This window comes from Leuciscus leuciscus, assembly GCF_965113295.1.
Source record: "Leuciscus leuciscus genome assembly, chromosome: 4".
Lineage (NCBI taxonomy): Eukaryota > Metazoa > Chordata > Actinopteri > Cypriniformes > Leuciscidae > Leuciscus > Leuciscus leuciscus.
The window spans coordinates 45395371-45416472 of NC_138728.1; the positions used below are offsets into that span (position 1 = coordinate 45395371).

At 39.4% G+C, this 21102-nt stretch overlaps 1 protein-coding gene and 1 long non-coding RNA gene across 3 annotated transcripts in view; one reads left to right on the plus strand and one right to left on the minus strand.

The window, feature by feature from the left end:
• Window positions 1-21102, minus strand: part of LOC309496044 (protein NLRC3-like) — a 302889-nt gene that overhangs the window by 220652 nt on the left and 61135 nt on the right. The window lies entirely within an intron of this gene.
• On the plus strand, window positions 13152-17220 carry LOC309496173. Its single transcript, XR_014205031.1, has 3 exons — window positions 13152-13215; window positions 13358-13433; window positions 17183-17220. It is a non-coding gene; the product is annotated as an uncharacterized lncRNA (long non-coding RNA).

Sequence of the window (21102 nt, forward strand, 5' to 3'; positions counted from 1 at the left end):
TGAATGACAAAAATGTCGTATTGCGAGTCATTAACGCCTGCCGACCGGCAACGGTACATTGCAAAATTAACTAAAATAGCTTATGATTGCCCTTATTTAATTAAAAACTGGGTCAATGACCCAACCAAATGGCCGGAGGTGTCGTTTCCAGACATATTTTGTTATCTGGTTGAATCTCCAGGTAAGACATCGCGGTAGCTGTAGCAGTAACATTAGCCTATAACTCAATCAACTTTCATATATGTTGCATACTATAACTCCATAAAACCTTGTCACTTACCAATTGTATGTATGCTTCACTCCAAACTATTAATCCTTTTGTAAAACGGTGATCAGTTGTACAAAGTTGCCGAGGGACTGTGCTGACAGTTATCCCTAACTCACAGACTGCAGTCTACTCTGTATTGAGTGTAGACCTCGAACTACTCCATAGGTTCGCGATTGGCCTATCAAGCGAGCCTTCAGCTGATAACGCTAATGTGAATGAGACATCCCTTATGAAAAACAACTATAGGAATCTTGTAGTATTTTGGGACAAAATATTATAGGAATCCTATAGGAATACTACAGTATTTTGGGACATACTATAGAAGTACTATAGAGGTATTACAGAACATCACAGAAGTATTATGTACTACTATAGAAATCTTATAGGATTACTATAGTTCTTTTTCGTAAGGGATGTAGACTAATCTGGCCCACTGCCTAATTCATTCGATTCACATGATGTCACTGTAGCTTTGCGCCGCCATCTTTGCGACCGCCGGTCTCAGTAATGCCTGCAATATGTTGTGCAGTTGGCTGCAACAACAGCCGAAAGAGGAACCCTGAACTGGTATTTTATTCTATACCAAAAGAAGAGAGAAGAGAGAATCATTTATTTAAAAGACTTGAAGTCTCATGTTGGTTTGTGGTTAATTATATTTCCATTATACTCTCAGTGGCCAACATTATACAGACAGATATCGACAGATAATGTTTTGTCTTCATTTTATTGTTGGATCTGTTTAAATGCACTTTATCATGGTAAGTTAGTAAGATTTGGGGTTGTTTTGAATATAACTGTCTGTCTGTTAGTTAATAACGTTACCTACCTAAATCTAATAAATATTTTTCTGAAGTTCATAAAGATATTGTCTTCGTCACATGTGCTTTAGATGTTATTTTGTGTAAGTAACGTTAACGTTAGCTCTGCAGACGATGCATAATCTCAGCCTTGAAATGCATATTAAAGGACTAGTTCTTCCAAAAATGATAATTCTGCCGTCATTTACTCACCTTCATGTGCAAATCCTTAAGTTTACTTTCCGTGGAAGACAAAGGGACATTTTTGAATATGTAGCCTAATGGAGACTCTTCTTGTCGATGTAATGAAAGTGAATGAGTAATATTAGCCTACTGGGGCTGTCACGCAAAAAATAATAATAATAAAAGACAAAAAAAACATCACAAAAGTATCATAAAAGTGATCTAATACGACTCGTCCGTTATATTAATATCGTTATTTATTCATATAATGATAGCTTTATGTGACGAACAAACTGCAATTTAAGTCGTTATATTATAATCACTGATGAGCTTACCTCTTGATAGCTTTTAATCGCAGCCGAATCATTCAAAAAGATTCGACTCGAAAGATTCTTTCATTTCGATATTTGTGTCTATTAAACCTTCTCTATAATTGAACATCTGTTCTTTCGGGCAGATATGGCAGTCTTTTATGATATTTGACTGATATGTCTCTGGCTGTGCGGATTAGATAGATTCATTCATGCCAGCCGAACAGCTGCAGATTCATAGATTCATTCATGACATCGCCTCGACTCTCATGAACGCGCGCCATGAAGCTCTATGACTTAAGTATTTCTATATCATGAAAGGCCAATTGGGGCAAGCCTGGGGCAGATAATAATGGACTAAAGAAAACTGGGGGTAACAAATATGGATCGGAGCCTAAAATAGATTTTTTCTCCAGGTATCTCTGTCTCTCTCTCTCATTCAAATGGGCAGTTTGGGCGGCCATACCGGGCGAGTCGGTCGCAAATATGGCGGCGTTCTATTTGTAGTGACGTAGGTGGCATCTATGAATACGAGTTTAACACCCACTACTATATCACACAGGGATCTACTCACACAGTAATCTCAAAAATTACAAGTCCCTGGAGGCTCACACCTTTTTTACCAACGGGTTTGTTGGGGTGGTTCTACACCACCAAATGCCAGGACTCTCATGTCTCATGAGATGCGATGTAAAGCCGTCATGGAGGGTAACAGACAAGCCACATAAGACCTGGATTGCAGTACAGCAGGACGGGGCCATCCTGACTGGTCACTGCGACTGTATGGCAGGGTATGTGGTTGATTATACTTAAACTGATTCTTTATATGTGACACTTATTTGTATTAATACTGTAATTTGTACTACGACAAAGCCATTTCTCTACTTTTTCTGTTTTCAGTCTTGGTGAATCATGCTCTCATGTAGCTGCTGTGCTTTTCAAATTGGAGGCGTGTGTTCGCTTGGGTATTAATAAAGTAGCATGCACGAGTAAAGCCTGTGAATGGAATCAGGTGTGTGTTAAAAAGATTGAGCCTGCACTTGTTGCAAACACCACTTTTTATATCCAGCGACCAACCACCACGAAAAGGAGAAAAATAAAACATGCCATCCCCAAAGCCTCTGCTTCACAGCAGCAGCAGTTCCTGTCTATGCTGGCTGAAAGGTCTGATGCGGTGGCACTGAAAAGCTTCCGGGATTTTTCTACACCATCAAAAAAGCCATGGTGTTTTAGCCAGCACAAGGTAACCGAGGCAGAGGAGGAACAGGTGGAGAGGGCCACATCAGCCAGGCATCGTGTGTGCAATGGCACCAAGAGCGAGTGGGACGCATCAGAGGGTCCATTGCACACCGTGTCCTGAAGGCTACTGTGCCGAGCTGCTCCTTTATCAACAGCATATGCCAGCAAAGGCACAGGCCAATTATGAAGCCATGTCAGCCACTATATACATCTGTGCTCCTGTTGGCCAACCTCACCTTAACCTCAACGTAACCAAGGCAGGTTTCAGAATTTGCCAGGCCATGTCATTCATGGGAGTGTCCTGTGATGGCTATGTGTCCTGTGACTGTTGTGGTGAGGGTGTGGTCGAAGTGAAGTGCCCTTACAGGTGGGGGCAACAAACTTCTAATGGATGGCAAGAGTGGGTAGAAGATCCAAAAGGACACCTAGAAAGCTTGTCAGCTTTGATGAGGGACCATGCATATTTTACACAGGTAAGTCATATTTTTCATTACTATTGTAAATGGTACCCTCCTATGGAATTATTCTTGTGCCAATAATAATGAACGTAGCTTTTCAAGAAACTAATGAAAATATAAATTGAAACTGAATAAAATATCTTTGAAACTGAAAAAGAATAAATTGCAGGCAAATTTTTTGACTTCGTTTTTAATACACTGCATGTTTTGCTAACTATTTCTCATATTTCAATCGCTGATCTGAACTTACAAATGCGCTTCCAGAGTTTTCGTTTACGCTTCTGGAGTTTTCGTTTACGCTTCTGGAGTTTTCGCTCGCCGTTCTGACACATTTCTCTCATGGGGGCGGGGCTAGAGGCAGTGTGTTCTCATTGGCTACTGAGTTTTTGATTGACAGCTTCTTCACCTGGAAGTGAAGACGTCAGTGTTGTGTTTACATGTGTGGATTTAAGCGTCTGTAATCGCAGCTTTCTATTTAATTTTAGTGATATTAAGTTTATATCTGTATTTATTTGCTGCTACACTATATTGTTGAGATGATTTCTTATAGAAGGAATAGTACAGACGAATGATATCATTATCATTAGTCATCGTCGCTATCAGGATACTGGATAGCCTACACGTGTGTAAGTCTGATTTTTTTTTTTTAATACTATACTAATACTATTTATAATACAGTAGCCTACTGGCTTTTTTCAGGTGGAGAGGCATTTTAGAGCTCAGTGAGAGCCCATAACATTATACAGCTATGTTGTCTTGATTTGACTTAGCCCAATCATTACATGACTTGTTTATCTACATTCAGTTACAGTCTTAGATTAGATCATATTTCCCCCCAGCCACCCCAAACAACATTGGGCTAGAGGTACTGTACAGTATCTGTACTGTATCAGTCAATGACCGATGCCATAGGACCAGAGCGCTGTCAATCACTGCCTGATTCAACTTGGGCAATGTAAAACCTTTTTTTTACCATGCCAATAAAGCTATTTAAACCTGAATTTCTCAATTGCTGATTAATTTGCGATGCAGAGTTTTTGAAAGAGGAGAGACACGACTTGACCACAGACCACGTCTCTGTTCATAATATGTAAACACTCAATTATTTTGAAGTATCGCCCTGGTCGCAATATTTATTCTGATTACTTTAGTGTGATAAAGATGACTGATAAAGCTATTATATGTAGCTAGTATGAGTAACAATGCTTTTTCTGTGTCCATATTTGACTAATAATAATAATGCAAAAAATTGCACTTCAAATGAACATTTCTGAGAAAAATGTTGAATCTTTAACAGTCTTTAATAATAAATATATGCCCAAATTAAAAACTTAATACATGCAAGTAATTATGACTGAAAACATCCAGCAACTAGGGAATACACAGCCATGGATATATGTTTATATATAGGGCTATACAGCCATCTACTGGTTACACAACCGTATTACAGATGATAAATGCTGCATGACTCCGAGGTAAATATTTAGTACTGTAAAATCCCTTAAAACAGTTATATAATTTGTTTGGAATAAATATTTTAAGTCTGCAACTTGTTACTGTATGTGGGAGTTCAAAGCAGTTTGTATTGTTAGATTATTATACATTTCTTCTCTCATTTTCCAGGGAGTGGAGCAACTTTTCCATAAACAAAATTCTGATGCTGACACAGAGGATGGAGTGATAGTACCAGAGATCCACTGTCCCTATCAGACAATAATCTTACTTTGTTCAGACACATGAATGGCTGGGATCTTGATCTTCAGACACCACCTGATTTATTTTATTTTAATATTATAAACTAGCAAATATTTAAATTTCCTCTAGATTAAAACAAACACAGTTCACAAGTACACAAGAGGTTGCACTTTATTCTTATTAGTCTATGCTGATCTTGGATTAGCATACCAACAGCATATGAATGTTGACCGTGACGGTAATCCATGCGACCTCAGTGGATGAATCATTGCCTTCTGAAGTCAAACAACAGGCTAGATAAAAGAAATACTAATATTGTAAACTGTTTTAACTATTAAAAACCACTTCCGACCAACTGTCTTACGTACATTGGTTACAATCCACTTGTATTATGGACTCACAGAGATGTCTCTTTGTCTATGTTTATGTGAAGAAGAAAGTCATATACATCTTGTCATGAAGGAGAGTAAATGATGAGAGAATGCTCATGTTTTGGGTGGACTATCCTTGTACTGCTTGTAGTCACTGCTTTGTTATTTGTACTGCATCAGGAACTGTTCAAAGAATCATTGCATCATTTAAAATGTATATGAATTTTCTAAATGTATTCTGTATTTGTAATTGTGCATTTTGTATAGTAATGTATATGATGAGAATACTGTGCATTACATGTATATTATGCAGTTAATGTTTTGTGGATTCTGGTCTTTCCTGTCACAACATAATTGCATCCAAGACTTTCACTTTGATACTTGTGTATATGCTTTAGTGACAAAGAATGAACATTTATTTGAATTCATATTTTCAATTACATTCATTTAACTGGTTGTAGAAGTCACAACTGAAATGGTTGATGATTGTTAAAATATATTTACAATTTTAAATGTTAGAAGATAGTATTAATTAAATGAAATAACTAAATACAATTATCAATAATAAAATGGCAACAAGAACATTCTTTGTGTGACATATGTAATGAAATGCCCCTTGAGGTCTGTATCATCTGACAGCAGGCCACGATTGTAATTTTCATATTGTTTAAATTCCTCTTATTTAAGTGATCATTAATTTTGATGGTGTAAATGTATATCATGCTAACAATGAGTAGTGTGATGGCCATGGTTGCCAACCTTGATTACCTGAAGTGAAACTTTCTTGACGGCTGAATATATCACACACGTTTGTTAGTATTCTCTTTAAATTGTAACAGCTCAACCTAATCAGAGCCTAACATGCAAAATAATCATCAGGAATAAACAAATATTCTCTGAAAACATTGGACGCTACAATGTTTGAAGTATTATATACAGTACTTTAATGTACAATTCCACCTGAATAGACTGAATAGATCTCTTGTCCTCCTAAAAGCTTCTGTCGACAAAGTAGTAGCTGCAGGTAAATACAGATAAAATTAAAAAACAAATCTAACTTAATATCACTAAAATGGAATAGAAAGCTGCGATTATAGATGCTTAAATCCACACATAAACACACCACTGACGTCTTCACTTCCAGGTGAAGAAGCTGTCAGTCAAAACCTCAGTAGCCAATGAGAACACACTGCCACTAGCCCCGCCCCCACGAGAGAAATGTGTCAGAACAGCGAACGAAAACTCTGGAAGCGCATTTGTAAGTTCAGATCAGCGATTGAAATATGAGAAATAGTTAGCAAAACATGCAGTGTATTAAAAACGAAGTCAAAAAATTTGCCTGCGATTTATTCTTTTTCAGTTTCAAAGATATTTTATTCAGTTTCAATTTATATTTTCATTAGTTTCTTGAAAAGCTACGTTCATTATTATTGGCACAAGAATAATTCCATACCCCCCTGGGGTGCATTTCCCAAAACCATAGTTGCTAACTAAGTTACTAAGATGCTGATGTAAGACGCTGCTGACGTGTTATCTGGTGCGCCCGAGCTTCGTTTACAGTCTGAGGGAGACGAACGCTGCATTCAAGCTATTCTACATTGTCTGTATTTTGGCATTGCTATATTTTGTAATATATATTTTTTTTTTTTTTTGTCACTTTACTTTTTATTGAAAGTTTTGTATTTTTGCAGGAACAACAGAAAATAATTGTTTACATCATATTATAAAATTCAGCAAAAGAGCAAGGCAGATGAAAACAAAAACAACCGAAAAAACAAAAAGAACAAAAAAAAAAAACCCAACAAAATATAAGGGTGGGAGGTCTTCTTGCAGTATACCAGTTAGTCTTCTTAGCCAATTGAAGGCCTTTCCTCTTGTCTTTGTCGCTCTTCTTTAAATACCGTCCATTTTTCCCATTTCTCTCCGAATTGAACTTCCTGTAGGCGTAATCTGTACGTCAACTTTTCCATCTCATAGATTACCTCAATAATCTGAAACCATTGATCCTGAGTAGGAGAGTCCTGTTTACCCCATTTTTTTGTGATAGCTTTTTTTCCAGCTATTAACAGGATCTTAACCAAATATCTGTCCGATGGCTGTACATTCCCTTCATACAGGTTACACAAATACAGTACTGTACAAGTCATAGGAATCTTATAGCCCAGTATTTTCTGTAATGAATCATTTATCATAGTCCAGAACTGTGTTATTTTATCGCATTTCCAAAACACATGTGCGTGACCCACATTCAATTCACCACAATCTCTCCAACAGGGTATGTTTTTGCTTAATTGTTTGCTGTTAACTTTGGGGGTAATAAAAAAACGAACCAGATTTTTCCAGGAGAACTCCCTCCAGTTCCGTGAACTAGTGGACGTATAATGCATTTTCACCATATTTTGCCAATCTTCATCTGAGATATTTATGTTAAGTTCTGATTCCCATTTTTCTTTTATGTATTTTGTTGAATGTCTGTTTCTTATTATATTTTTATGGAGTTCAGATATGATTTTAATTTTGCTTTCCTTATATGCTTTGATTAAGATTTTTATCACACCGTTCATTTCACTGGAGGGGTCCACTCTGATTTCTTTCCTAAAATAGTTTCTAAGCTGTAGGTATCTATAGAATTCATGTTTATCTAGGTCATATTTTTCTTTCATTTCTTGGAAACTCTCCAGCTGTCCATCTTTCATTATTACACACCATGCCGTAATTCCCTTGGTTTCCCACCGTTTGAACCCTGTATCATATTTATTTGGTATAAAATTACTATCATATGCTATCCACCTTAAGACATTTATGTCTTTCTGTATTTTATATCTCCTTATTATACTGTACCATATTTTCAATGTAAAAGTTGTGATTGGATCTGTTTGAATTTTGGATTTCTTGTACATTTCTTCATCGCCTATAATATTCTGTATTGGGTTTTCCCCACATTTTATTTCCATTTCTTTCCATTTTGCGATATAGTCTGTTTTACACCAGTCTACAACATATCTTAATTGTGCTGCATGGAAGTAATCTTTAAGATGTGGAAGTCCCATTCCTCCTTCGTCCTTTGACAGCTGGAGAGTTTCCATTTTTATCCTAGGCTTCTTGCCTCCCCAAACAAACCTTGATATTATTCTACTCCAGTTAGTAAACTGGGACTGGGGCACCTCTATGGGTAGAGATTGGAATAGATATAAGAGCCTTGGCAGCACATTCATTCTGATTATTTCAATTTTAGAACTAAAATCTAGCATTATTATGGACCATCTTTCAATGTCTTTTTGCATCTCTTGATTTATCTTATTATAATTAGCCTTGTATAATTTGGATAATGTTTTTGTGATCTTGACCCCTAAATATTCAATTTTTTTAAGTTTCCAATTAAAATTAAATGTCTCTTTGATCTCTTTTGCTGGGCTATAATTTATTGCTAACATCTGTGTCTTACTGATATTGACTTTGTATCCTGATAGCCATCCATACGATTCTAAGAGTTTAATCAATAGAGGCAGTGATTCATTTGGACGTCTGAGGTAGACTATGACATCATCTGCAAAAAGTCCTATTTTTTGTTCTATACCATTCACAGTCACTCCCCTGATCTCTTGGTCCTGTCTAACTGCTTGCGCTAGAGGCTCTATAAAAAGAGCAAATAGGGTGGGTGATAGGCAGCATCCTTGCCTTGTCGATCTTTGTAGTCTAATTTTGTCTGTCAAACTTCCATTAATTTTTATTCTAGCAGTAGGCTCTTGATATAGTGTCTTTATGCACTGTATTGATTTATTGTTGAACCCGAATCGTTCCAATACTTTGTATAAAAATTCCCAGTTGACACAGTCGAAAGCTTTTTCGGCATCTATACTTACTAATAATGTGCTTTCTTTGTCTTTTGTTGCTTGATCTATCACATGTAATGTTCTCCTAATGTTGTCGTGTGTTTGGCGTCCTCTAATAAATCCTGTTTGATCTTCATCTACTATTTCTCCTACAAAAGAGTTCAGTCTTTTAGAAATAATTGTCGTATATATTTTGTAATCCACATTCAATATTGAAATTGGTCTGAAGTTGGCACAACTATTTTTTTCTTTTCCTTGTTTTGGTATTACTGTAATTATTGCTTCAGCCCAGGATGGAGGCATTTTATTGTTTTGAAGCGTCCAATTAAAGGAGGCTAGGAGTAGTGGAAATAAGTCCTCCCCAAACATCTTATACCACTCTGCTGGGTATCCGTCACTTCCCGGTGATTTATTATTTTTCAGTTTATTTACCGCATCTTTCACCTCGTCTATTGTAATGTCAGCTGTTAATCCACCATTTTGTATGGTTCCAATGGAAGGCAAGTCCAGTAAATCCAGAAATACTTTCATTTCATCTCCATCTGCTGATATAGGCTGTGTGTATAGCTCTTGATAATACCCCTGAAAGATTTTTCCAATTCCCTCCGGAGTAGATATTATTTCATCTGTTTTGGGATGCCTGATTTCGTGTATATTATTTATTGCTTGCTGTTTGCGTATACGTTTTGCCAACACTTTAGCAGCCTTTGAGCCTGCTTCGTAATAGCTCTGCTTCAAAAATTTGTTCTTTTTCTCAATTTCATCTGCTAATACATCATTTATTTTTGCTCTCATTTCCTTAATTTCTTGGTATATTTTTGGGTCATGTGCGTTTTGGTGCTCCCGTTCCAATTGCCTTAACTTTTCATTGTTTAACTTGTGAGACTCCGATTTAATCCTTTTTACATATGCTGTCTCAGCTATCAGCTTTCCCCTGATGACTGCTTTCATGGCATCCCATACTATTGTTGGGTCCACTGCCCCATTGTTGTTTTCTTGTATATATCTTCTTATTTCTGCTTCTACCTTCTCCTTTCTTTGATTGTTGTTAAGTATTCCCAGATTTAGTCTCCATATTGTGTGCCGCTTTCTATTGGTTATATTTATAATTAGATGCAGAGGGTTATGATCTGATAAGTCCGCTGCCCCTATTCTACATTCCCTCACCCTGTGTTTGTCTTCTTGATTCATAAAAAAATAATCGATCCTTGAATGAACTTTGTGTGCTGCTGAGTAATGTGTGAAATCCTTTTCTAGGGGGTGTAGACTCCTCCACACATCTATCATCCCCATCTCTTCCAATAATGTATTTATATATCTTGTCAAATGAGTTTTATTCTTTTTTAGGCTAGTTGTATCTAGTTTGTAATTTCTGATAACATTCAGATCCCCTCCACAAATTAAAATACCCTTTGCTTCTGTTGTTATGATATCGAATATGCATTTGAAAAAACATTTGTCACTTTCTGGGGGTGCGTAGATATTTATTAATGTTACTGGTTCATTCTCTATTCTACCCATAACTGCAACATATCTCCCCTCTTTATCTTTGCATTCCTTTTCAAAATAAAATTGGACTGTATTTGATATTAATATTGCCACCCCTCTTCTACATCCTTCTTTGAATGAACTGCAGTAAAGGTTATTATAACCATATCTTTTTAGTTTATTATGTTCTGATTGAGTTAGGTGGGTCTCTTGAAGAAAAATAATTTGTGCCTTTTCTTTTTTAATTTTTGTCATTACCTTTTGTCTTTTGAGTGGATTATTCAGGCCATTTACATTTAGCGACATCATCTTAACATTATTTGACTCCATATTCTGCAGGTTTTTTTTTTTAGGTACACTCCCCTACAACTCTGAACTAAACATACAAGAACAAAGAACATCTCCACATAAACCAAAACAAAAACAGACTTCAAACAGCAGGGTAGATACTCACTATCCCCCGAAATCCCGTTGGTAGGTGGAGGGGAAATCCTCATCTCTAAGAGGGCCCCTCCCTAGACGCTCTAGATTCAAAACGCCTAGAAGAGTCCAACTCGAGGAAGATATAAAAAAAGAAAAGCAAATAGTCCGCCCCCGATCGGTTTAGAGTCTTATAAATGCAGAAGAAGTCTTACTGATTTGAGGTGTTGCCTCCCGTTAATGTTCATGTTTTCCTGAGAAACACCTGAAGCCTCTCTCTGGCTCGGTGCGCTGCTTCACGGCCTTGATCTTTCCCCCGGACACGCTGCCAATCTGCGACGGCTCGCCTCCTTCCCTCTGCCGCTGGTCTGCCGTCATCGCCTGGCGGGTCGACTCCGTATCCCCTCTCTTTCATATCCAATGAAGCTTCCCTGGCACTGTGATACGTTTTTACCCCGCTGCTCCAGTGTATCCGTATCCTTGTCAGCGGTGTCTGGAACCGAATACCGTTCTCCTTCAACACTTTTTTTATGGCGTTGTACGTCTTCCTTTTCTGGACAACTTCGGCAGGATAGTCATGATCGAAGTAGATTTGTTTGTTCCCCATTAGTATTTTTGTCTTCCAGGCTTTCTTTAAAATCATCTCTTTTGTCTCGAACTTAAGAAAATTAACAATGATCGACCTGGGCGCAGCATTCGCATTTGGTTTTGGTGCGAGAGCCCGGTGTGCTCGTTGGATGTGGAGCTCTTCATCTTCCGACAGTTGTAACTTTGTTTTTAGGAGTTGCTCCACATACTTACTAGTTGAGCTTTCTTCCGTGTCTTCTGGGAGACCAAAGATTCGGATGTTATTTCTCCTCGATCTCCCTTCAAGGTCAGTTACTTTTTCCTGTATCTGATTTGCCTGATCCAGCAGCTCCACCATCAATTCACCCGCATCTGTCTTCCATTCCTCCAGTTCTGCAATGCGCTCGTGCGCCTCCGCCAGGTTAGCCTTCTGCGTTTGTAGCTCGTTCATGTTATCTGCTAGCCTTCGCTCGACTTCTTGTTGAAGAGTCGTCATTTCTTCTTTCATTTCTTTTTTCAGTTCATCTTTTAAGAGGATTAGTTCGTGTCGTAGTTCTTGTTTGAGGTCTTTTATGTCTTTGCTAATTGTAGCTAGACCTACGCGAAGTGTCTCGTTGTGGTCTTGGGCCTCCATTTTCTCCACTGTGTCGTCTTCGAGTTCGCTAGCCTCACTTTCAGAGATTCTTTCAGGTGGCTTTTCTGCTTTGTCTTGTTTCTGGTTAGTTGTCTTACTTCTTCGTTTAGTTCCCCCACCCTTATCATCCGTTTTGGTTTTCGAGTTGGGCATTTTAGGCGGGTTTGTAATAACCGACTAGAGGGATCTTAATTAAGCGACTGCCCTGTACGCCATCTTCCCCGGAAGTCTGTAATATATTTTTAATGTCAGCAGCGTCACTGTGGAGCCGTGAACGCGGATTGACAACAGACCCTGAAGAGAATACAATGCTGAATAAAGTCGTAGTTTTTGTTATTTTTGGACCAAAATGTATTTTCGATGCTTCAAAAAGTTCTAACTAACCCACTGATGTCACATGGACTACTTTGATGATGTCTTTATTAGCTTTCTGGACATGGACAGTATACCATACATACATTTTCAATGGAGGGACATGTAATGTTTCTTATTTCAATGAAGAAACTGTTTGTAATTAAACTTATCTTTTAATTCACTTTCAGGTCGCCAGCAGGAACAGCAACAACACATGTGATCGTCTAACTCCCTGTCTGTATATTCTGCAGGTAAGTATAATAATACTGACACCTAGTGGTTAGTTTCTGCATATACAACTATACTATCACTACATCCCCTCTCCATTAGACATAAAGAACAAGTTATTACAACTAATAACTTCTGGATTATCTAACCACTAAGTAAGCACTGTACACATTATACAGGATGTAATGTATCAAATAACAATCTCCAGAATTATTTACTTTACAATCACAGTAACAATAAACAACTGATTACATTTTTCTTTTATCTTTTCTTTTATGAACATTCTAATGCTTCAGATCTGTTTAAGCAATATTCAGAGGTTCAGTCTATCAGGAGGCTTTACTGTGCGGTTGGATCTTCTCAGCACGGGTGAATGCATTTCTTTAGCTTGCTCATTGTGATGCAGTACTGGAAGTGTTTCAGATGTTGACTCTGCACAGTCAGTGTCACCTGTATGTGTATTCTCTACTGTCTCTTTTGTTTTTAGCAAACTCCTCCGGTTTCTCCTCAGGATCTGACCATCTTCTGTCCTGACAGTGTAAGACCTTGGCTTCACCTCCTCCAGGACTGTGGCTCTTTTAGTCCAGGTACTGGAATCCTCAAGTCTTACTGTGTCATTATTGGAGAGTGGTTCTAGGCTTTTTGATGCCTTGTCATAGTTCGCTTTTTGTCTCAGTTTCAGGTGCTTTTGTTTTCTTTTCAGGTACTTTCTCTTGTTTTGTGTTGCTAAGCACGGAAGTGTGGTTTGTAATCTGCGCCCCATCAGTATTTCAGCAGGAGACACACCGTGTTCTAGTGGAGACGCACGGTAATTCAGCAGAGCTAAATAAGGATCTGATTGACTGTCCACTGCTTTCTTGAGTAGTAGTTTCACTATGTGAACTCCTTTCTCTGCCTTTCCATTCGACTGTGGATATAATGGGCTCGATGTCACGTGTTGAAACCCATATTCCTCAGCAAACTTCTGGAAGTCCCTTCCACTGTAGCATGGCCCATTATCACTGCAAACCACCTGCGGAATGCCGTGTCTCGCAAAGATGGATTTCATGTGTGTTATCACACAAGCAGAAGATGTATTGGAAAGCAACGCAATCTCTGGGTAGTTTGACAGATAGTCTATCACCAGCAAATAGTTTCGTCCGTCCAGGAAGAATAAGTCCGTCCCAACTTTCTGCCATGGTTCATCCGGTGGATCAGTGATGATCATTGGCTCCTTTTGTTGCTTAGCATGATGCTTCAAGCACGTATCACAGGTTGACACCATCCTGTCGATGTCTGCGTTTATTCCGGGCCAGTAGATTGCAGTTCTAGCCCTTCTTTTACATTTCTCGGCCCCAAGGTGTCCCTCGTGCAGTTTTTTTAACATCTCCTGTCGCAGTGACTGAGGGATAATGATCCTGTCTTGTCTCAGCAGAAGTCCCTTAACAACACTCAACTCTGTTCTGATGTTGTAGTACTGAGCACATTTACCTCTAGGCCAACCTTCATTCAGATTTGTGATGACCAATTGCAGACATTTATCTTTTCCAGTCTCCACTGCAATCTGTTTGAGTTTTGTGTCTGTGACTGGAAGAGCTTCAGCTACCATGTTCACCTGCTGAGTCACATCAGCCTCTGTGGAACTTTCACATTTTCCACTCTGTTCCACAGCTCTGGACAGAGCATCCGCCAGAACTAGATGCTTCCCTTGAGTGTACATTAGCTCCATATCATACCTCTGCAGTCGCATCATCAGTCGCTGGATTCTTGGAGACATTTGGTTCAAGTTCTTTTTAATGATGGCAATTAATGGTTTGTGATCTGTCTCTGCCACAAATGTCGGTAAGCCGTACACATAGCCGTGAAATTTCTCCAATCCATACACTAAGCCCAGGCACTCTTTTTCAATCTGTGCATAGCGACGTTCCGTCGGAGTCATCGTTCTCGAGGCATATGCGACTGGCCTCCAATTCTCTCCATCCGCCTGCAGTAGAACTGCACCCATTCCATCTTTGGAAGCATCCGTCGAGATCTTTGTCTTCTTTGTCGGGTCAAAGAACGTCAGAACAGGCTCTGTAGTGAGGAGAGTCTTCAGTCGTCCCCATTCTTGTTCATGATCAGCTGTCCATTTGAACTCGCCTTTATCGCACAACAGTTCTCTCAAATAAACCGTTTTTGAAGACAGGTTAGGTATGAACTTCCCGACGAAATTGATCATCCCCATCACTCTCAATACCGCTTTTCTGTCTGTGGGTCTGGGCATTTTGAGTATAGCCTGTATCTTACTCTTGTCTGGTTCCACACCCCTTTCTGACAGCGTATCTCCAAGGAACGTGATTTCCTTCGCTCCAAACTGACACTTGTTCCTATTTAACTTGAGCCCATACTTCCTTACACGCTGTAGGACGTCCATGAGCCTCTTGTTGTGCTGTTCTATTGTGGATCCCCACAATACAATGTCGTCCACATAAACACGCACACCCTCGATGCCTTCGATTACGTGTTCCATAGCCCTGTGGAATACTTCAGGAGCTGAGGAAATTCCGAACGGCATCCTCAAGAAGGAGTAACGGCCAAAGGGCGTGTTGAATGTGCAATACCTTGTGCTGTCCTCATGTAGTTTCAGCTGCCAGAAGCCCTGAGATGCATCCAGCTTCGTGAAAAACTTAGCACCTGCCATCTCACTTATAATTTCCTCCCGTGTCGGAATCTGATAATGTTCTCTCTGTATGTTTGCATTTAAGTCCTTTGGATCCATACAAATACGTAGATCACCATTGGCTTTCTTCACACACACCATCGAATTAACCCACTCCGTTGGCTCTTCCACTTTTTCTATGACTCCCATTGTTGTCATTTTATCCAGCTCTTGCCTCAGCTTTTCACGAAGTGGTGCTGGAACCCGTCTTGGTGCGTGAACTACTGGCTGTGCATCTTGTTTCAACTGTATTTTGTAGGTGAATGGTAATACTCCAAACCCTTCAAAGATGTCTGGAAACTGTTTCACGATTTGTTCCACACTGTTCTGTGTTTCTCCATTCTTTATGGTGTATATTCTTCTTACCAGACCCAGATCTTCACATGCCTTGTCTCCCAACACAGAATCATGGCCATCTGGAACAACCACAAACATGAGGTAATGTTCTTTGTTTTTAACTTTTACTCTGAGAGTACATGTTCCTTTTGTTGGAATGTTCTGGCCATTATAGGCTTTGAGTTGCACAGTTTTCTGACTTATGCGCGGCTTGATTTTCATTGCTCCGACATCATACTCTGAAATCAGATTGACTTTTGCTCCTGTGTCTAGCTTGAGTGATACTGTTACTCCATTTATTTCCAGAGCAGTCACCCACTTGTCCCGTGCAACACTATTCACATCAGTCTGTTCTGTTCTTTCTTGACTGATATCGGCCTGCTGCACCATTCCAACGAAGAATGTGTCACTGAGGGATGTTTCTTCTACTGCATGCACACGCTCTCTCTGACTTTGTCCACCTTTCGAAAAGCATTGTTTGGCAAAATGATTCTGCCCTTTACATTTAGCACAGACTTTGCCATAAGCTGGGCACTGCTTTGGCAGGTGTCTTTTGCCACATCTCTTACAGTTAAACAGTTCTTTCTGCTGTTTCAGTTTACTCATTCCGCTTTTCTGCATCTTCTCTGTTACTGCAGCTACGGCTGAATTGTCACTCCCGCTCATCTTTGTGTGTTCACCAAAGGTTTTAGCATGCTGAATAGCTATCTCACTGGCATGACATATCCGCACTGCTTCATTCAAGGTTAGCTCCGTCTCTCTCAAAAGCCTCTCTCTCACTTTTTTATCATTGATGCCGAACACAATTTGGTCACGGACCATTGAATCTTGCAACAGTCCGAAATTGCATGTTTTAGCTTTCAACTTTAAATTAATTAAGAAACTGTCAAACGTCTCTCCTTGTTGTTGTAGACGAGAGCGAAAAACATACCTCTCAAAAGTCTCGTTTTTTCTTGGTGTGCAGTGCAAATCAAACTTTTCCATCACCACGTCATATTTGCCTTTGTCCGCGGCTTGTGCAAACACGAGTGTGTTAAACACTTCTATTGACTGAGGTCCCGCGACGGTGAGAAGCAATGCAATCTTGCGTGCATCCGACGCTTCATCCAAGCCCACTGCTTGCAAGTACAGCGTGAATCTCTGTTTGAACATTCGCCATTCGTGATCAATGTTTCCAGTCCAGTTTACAGCGTCAGGCGGTTTAACACTTTCCATGACGACTGTCAATGTTGGTGATTATCACCACTCCTGGTACCATGTAATGTTTCTTATTTCAATGAAGAAACTGTTTGTAATTAAACTTATCTTTTAATTCACTTTCAGGTCGCCAGCAGGAACAGCAACAACACATGTGATCGTCTAACTCCCTGTCTGTATATTCTGCAGGTAAGTATAATAATACTGACACCTAGTGGTTAGTTTCTGCATATACAACTATACTATCACTACAGGACAGAAAGCTCTCGGACTAAATCTAAAATATCTTAAACTGTGTTCCGAAGATGAACGGAGGTCTTACGGGCTTGGAACGACATGAGGGTGAGTCATTAATGACATAATTTTCATTTTTGGGTGAACTAACCCTTTAATTAGGGTGACCATACGTCCTGTTTTTCCCGGACATGTCGTCTATTTAGACCTAAAAAAATACCCAAAATGTCCGGGAATCGGCTTTTGCTTTCTACAGTCACCATTCATTATGTTTACATGCACACCTTTTGTTTCAATCGGACTGCATTCATTCAGATTGATGAATCTGAATGTTGGCTACTGTTTACATGAACGATAAACAAGTGATTGGGTTGATGTGCGTTATTGCATTGCTTTAGGTCCGGCCTTCTCGCACGGCACCATTGGTCAGTCGGTCATGTATGTAATGCATACATTGGTAAAACTGCATCTCAGACATTACCCTCAGCACCACGGCAACAGCCAAGAGACAGAAAGCAGCGCTTGCTTGTCAACAGTGGCACATGGCTCCTGAACAGCATGAAAAAAAAGCCCAAATATACATTCACAGATGATTTACAGAGAAAATTCCTGTTTTCATCTCGTTCGGGATCCATGTGAAGCAGAATGCGTGACCTGCAAAGCTGGCACATACGTGTCATAATGGGCTAGCGATCTCAAAGCCCACATAAGGAAAGTATACAAGAGCATTTAAATGTTCATTGTTTAACATTGTTTAACACAGTTAAACAATTAACTAAATGCATTTATTCCCATTCAAATGTATGGAAACCTATAGAGAAGGATTGGGCTTAAATGATTCTTTACAGTTTACTGACAGGAAAAATCAGTGAAACACTTAAATGTACAGGGCTATAAAAACACACAGACAGAGAGCTGTGACCTTTATTACTCACGCTGCACATCCATCCACACACACACTTCAAACTAGTGACATATTTGCACATTATTTTCCTGTAATTGCTGCTGTTTGTGGCTGTTTATTGTTGGTTTTAATTTGATTTTAAAAAAAGTGTTAGTACATTTTTATATTGTTAGAAAAGATTTCTATTTAAAAAAATCTATCTATTTAAAGTTAAAGTGTCCAACATTAATAATAACAACCGAGTATAAAATCAGCATATTACAATTATTTCTAAAGGATCATGTGACACTGGAGACTGGAGAAATTATGCTGAAAATTCAGCTTTGCGTCACAGAAATAAATTATATTTTAAAGTTGATCAAAATAGAAAACCATTGTTTTAAAGTGTAATGATATTTAAAAATATTTCTGTTTTTTTTTTCTTTATTTTTGATCAAATGCTGCAAATGCAGCCTTTGTGAGCATAAGGGACTTCTTTCAAAAACTTTACAAATAGGAATGTGTCCAAAAACATTTGACCGGTAGTGTATATTAAACAGTGGTTCCATTTAGTCCCAAATAGTATTGAAATAGTACACATACATGTATACTACTAGTACATTGATATTAGTATACATACTACAGCAGTCTACTTAAAACCTACTTGAACATTACTTAAGTACACTACATAAAATAACTTGAAATGCACTTATTTTGTAAGAAATGTTATAACAAATGTGTTAACAATAAAAAGTTATCTTTCTGTATGATAGAGTGAGAAACCACAATTCAGTGTGATTTTATATTGCAGCTTACATATTTTGCTGTGTTCTTTCAAAAATTGGACCAACATTGATGCTTTTCTCCAGAATGATACCACGATCCCTTTCCACTCGAGTTTGGTGGACCCCCACGCCTTTGACTTTGATGGATTAGTCATCCATTTGACAGAGTTGTTGGGTTTGGATGCAGACTTTCATTACATCAACCTTCCAAGGACTGAGTAGCACCATCTCCGAGCGCACTGGTCCAATCGGAAAAAACACATGCAACTGCGCGACTGCAGTTCTTCAGGGGTGGACGCACTACGATGCAGCCAAAGAATAACGCTGGCACGTGTTGATGGTGGTTACTTCTTGAACCTTACTGTCATGACCAGGGACATGCGGCATCCCCACCATCACACAACCAAGACACATTTGGCAAAATAAAATGCCATCAAACTTCTCAATAACATGACCGAAACCTTCAAAACCAAGCTCAGGAACCTACCAGGAAGGGACTTTGCTCGTCCAACAGTCCAAAAAAACAACCTATGCTATCTTGCCTCGATGAACATCCTTAAAAAGGACAGACGATTTATTCTGCAGCAGCTGGATGAGTCAATTGATCAGGTCACTGCCTCATATAACCACCTGACTATTCTAAAATCCTTGTCTATATTTGGCCAGAAAGATGACAGCTCCTTGGCACTTTCCAGGCTGGTGGATCTCGCCCATGTTCAGAGCATGTCTATCCATGCTGCATGCACATTAACTGCAAAGGACCCATCCACTCATCTGCTATGGTCACGCTATGGCCGGCAGGAATTGGTGGGCCATCGGGGGAGACTCTACACCGCACTGTCAATACATGAAGCAGTGAATTACAAGTCAAAATTGGACTGCAGTGACATAGACATCTCAGGTGAGCTGCATTGCATCCTCCGGTCCGAAAAACTGAACTTTTTGCAATTATATGTGAACTCACCGCACTTGCACATTCAGACCCCTTTCAAACACCCTGTAAGCGGTGTCATCGTGACATTCAGATTGTTACAGATATACAGATATTATTGACTTGCTCTTTTCCAGCACTTAAGTCAAGTCAAGTCAAGTCAAAATGTATTTCTACAGCACATTTAAAAGCAACAGAGTTGCACCAAAGTGTTGTACAATAAAACATTGAACATATAAAAAGAAAGCATAAAAATAAACCATGCAGCGTACAAAATATAAACATATTAAATAGAATATAATTTAAAAAAAAAACCTGGCTAATGAAGGAGCAGACCTCACATTTAAGGGCAGACTGTTCCAGAGTTTAGGTGCTGCAGCAGAGAACCACCCTTAGATTAACAGCGAAAACGTAGGACAGTTAAGAGAAGCTGATTTCCAGACCCAAGTGTTCTTTGGGAAGAGTAAGAAATCAGGAGGTCACTAATGTATTTCACCCAAATTAGCATATCAGATCAGCTCAACCAAGAGGGCTGCACTGAATACAGGGCAGAACAACAACAGTAAGAACATATGAATGTAATGGGCGCACACAGTGTCAACAGCCAAAGCAATAACAAACTGTGTCGCTATCTGAATACGGTAGTATGCATGCTTCAGATCCACGAATGCAAATCCTGAACCCGCGTTTGTGAAGTGTTCAGTTGATGGATCTCAGGTCCAGAATCGGACGGAGTCCCCCATCCCTCTTGGGCACCACGAAATAGCGTCTGTAAATCTTGCTCTCCAACTTGCTCTATCGCTCCTTTTGCGAGCAGGCTGTGAACCTCTTGTCTAAAAATGAGGGCATTCTAAGGCAATGTTAGCGACGGAATCATGCCGATGAAAAGGGGTGATCTGAAGGGGCTGAACTGGAGAGAGTATCCGTGTTCTATTATGTTGAGCAGCCATGCGAGATGCCTGGAATGGCCCCCCACATGTCTAGAAACTGACATAACAGTCGGTGGGGCCGTGGGCGGCATAGGGCTGCCAGCGTCCCAATAATGCTGGGAGGCCACAACAGGCACAGACCGCGGCTCTCCGCTGCTCGGAGGCAGGGCGAGAAACACTGTGTCAATTGGATGAGGAGGAAGCAGCTCTTTTTCTGATGGTGTATGCATTTCTATTGAGCGGGCTGCTTAGCTGGAGTGCAGACAAAGAGAAAAAGACCTCGT